Source organism: Tachysurus vachellii, chromosome 3 (assembly GCF_030014155.1).
Source record: "Tachysurus vachellii isolate PV-2020 chromosome 3, HZAU_Pvac_v1, whole genome shotgun sequence".
Lineage (NCBI taxonomy): Eukaryota > Metazoa > Chordata > Actinopteri > Siluriformes > Bagridae > Tachysurus > Tachysurus vachellii.
Window position 1 is genome coordinate 16,944,644 of NC_083462.1, and position 2,861 is coordinate 16,947,504.

The window sequence follows — 2,861 nt, forward strand, 5'->3', positions numbered from 1 at the left end:
GGACTTTCACACCTTCATTGTGTTTTAACATAAACAGCTACATCATGTAGTGTAAAGCCTGAGAAACTAAACTAAGTTCACCAGCACACACTTATTTCACACAGTTATTTGAGGGACTACAGCAGTCTGATGGTCATTACACCATAATTCTGTTATTTTTACACATTATTCTTTCTGTGCTGTCATCAGAGAGTCTAGTTTAATGACCTGTGTATGTTTTAGTCCTCCAAACTGTGTGTTTCTGACTAAAACTGGTCCATGTGACCATCAGAATACATGTTACAGCTAATAGACCAATCAAATCAGTTCACAGCTTCAAAACATCCAATAAGGTGTGAGTCTGGACCTGGTTTTCTACTGAACACACAAGTTCATTAGATCACTTGGTGTGAACAGGAACGATGATCAGACTCTTTGTCGCTCTTTGTGCTGTTTTTTCTCTCTTCACAGCTGGTGAGTAACTTTCTGAAACTTTAATGTAAAACAATAATATTTTATATTTAACTCATTTACTGACATTAAATATTAAACAATTTTTTACAGTGAAAACTGACATCAAGGAGATTCATGTGATAACAGTAAAGCGTGGAGAAGATGTAACTATGAAGTGTAGCATTAGCAGTGCCACAAAGAAAGATATTGTAGTTTGGTACAGACAAGAGTTCAGGAAAATTACCTCAGTATTTTGCAAAACCATACACGGACAATTTGGGCTACAAATTTATTGATGGATTTAATGATGATCGTTTCAGTATTAGTGTAAATGACAGTAAATTTATCTCAATATTAGAAAAACAGAAGACAGCGATGAAGGAGAATATTTCTGTGGAGAAATGGAAGGAAGTGTAGTGAAGTTCACATCTAAAAGACGTCTGCAATTTGAAGGTAAACCGTTTTATTTGGGTAAACTGCTAATTCCACATAATCACTTTAAGATTTATACCCAGAATTATGTTTACTGTATGCATTAAATGTTGAATATTTCACTTTAATTATATTTAGTATCATTTATGTTTATTTGTTGCTTTTCTGATTTGTTTGTAAAGATGAAGAGACGACACACTGTGATACATCTGGATTTACATTCAGAGATTCAGTCAGCAGCAATGAAACAAGAAAGAGCTTTAAGAAATAAATTTAATAACAGTCTGAATTTGATGCTTTTCTTTTGTTCGATTCATTCCTTGTTCCAAAGCAATTTGCCAAAACAATACAGCTAAACCAATGTGCAATGAAAAAAAAAAGTAAATACCAAAAGTAAAAAAAATCAGAACTTTTTTTTTATTAGTTCTGACCAATCAGAATACAGAACTGAATGATTCCTAACAATAATTGTGTTTCTCCCTGTAGGTGAGAGCTGTAGTGCTAACATGCGTGCGTTCTTCTGGCTCTCCATTTCAAGAATCGGAGTTCTCAGCATTACAGTTATTACCCTTACAATGTGCCACAAGGTTTTAAAATCAAGATCTTAAACTTGATAATTGGCTTTTAACTGTTATCTGTGTTGCTCTAACTGTATTTTCCAGTACATGACATTTATTTTTTGTGCTTTTAGCTCATTCTTGCTCTGCAATTCCGTTCAAACATCTTGTGCAGCAACACGTTGTGTGTGTGTGTGTGTGTGTGTGTGTGTGTGTGTTTGCTTTGTAGTGTTTCATGTACTTTAGCATTGCTTCACTAAATAATAAAATTAGCCTTCAGTGAGATCTTCAGTGTCAACATTATTTTTTTTACACTCATTTCTTTGTGGAACCGTATAAAGTTAAATACAGCAAATCAACATTTTCATAGAGGATTAGAAATGTTACAGGGAACATAAATTTCTATTGAATGTAATCAGTAAAGCAAAGAAAATGATTTTAATTTGTTACAGAATGAAAACATTTTAATTGAAAAGTGCTGAACCCCTTAAAACTTTTCTGTTCAAAACAAACCAAAATGAATAATTTGTATTTCTTCACTACCATGTCCAATATATTTAGTTGGCCTAAAACATACACATATGAAAGCTGTAAATTAGTATAAATTTTAGGTTGATTTTCTTAGACCACCACACATTTCGATTATTAACTAATTCTGATTAAACTAGGCACGGTGGCTTAGTGGTTAGCACGTTCGCCTCACACCTCCAGGGTTGGGGGTTCGATTCCCACCTCCGCCTTGTGTGTGTGGAGTTTGCATGTTCTCCCCGTGCCTCGGGGGTTTCCTCCGGGTACTCCGGTTTCCTCCCCTGGTCCAAAGACATGTATGGTAGGTTGATTGGCATCTCTGGAAAATTGTCCGTAGGGTGTGAGTGCGTGAGTGAATGAGAGTGTGTGTGTGCCCTGCGATGGGTTGGCACTCCGTCCAGGGTGTATCCTTCCTTGATGCCCGATGACGCCTGAGATAGGCACAGGCTCCCCGTGACCCGAGGTAGTTCGGATAAGCGGTAGAAAACGAATGAATGAATGACTGAATGAATGAATGAATGATTAAACTAAAATATCATATCCATCAAAGTTTGAGAACTTTATCAGTTTGCCTGACATCATTGTCAATATCCACAACCTGCTTTGTGACTCTGAAGGGCCCTTGCCACTAAGCATGTAATTTAGAGATCCACATGGACCTTATCTCCTGCTGTAAATTCCCATTGTGAAGCACTCATTTTACAACGCCAGGATTGACATTCTTGTGCTTGTAGCAAATTCTCCAGTGATAAATGCCCCAGTATGTGGAGATTTCCACTTAGCTCAATTAGAAATTAAAATCGGCCATGAAACAGAGGAAGAGGAAGCAGGCTTAGTATCCTGTATGTATCATGAACCTCAGACCGAATATATGTAATTATAGTCCCCTTTTGAGGTAACTTGACACTGTGT

At 36.6% G+C, this 2,861-nt stretch overlaps 1 long non-coding RNA gene across 1 annotated transcript; it reads left to right on the forward strand.

Annotated features, from left to right (window-relative positions):
* Window positions 1-235: 235 nt before the first annotated feature.
* Window positions 236-1,636, forward strand: LOC132842259 (uncharacterized). Its single transcript, XR_009648011.1, has 3 exons — window positions 236-453; window positions 791-885; window positions 1,351-1,636. It is a non-coding gene; the product is annotated as an uncharacterized LOC132842259 (long non-coding RNA).
* Window positions 1,637-2,861: the final 1,225 nt, after the last annotated feature.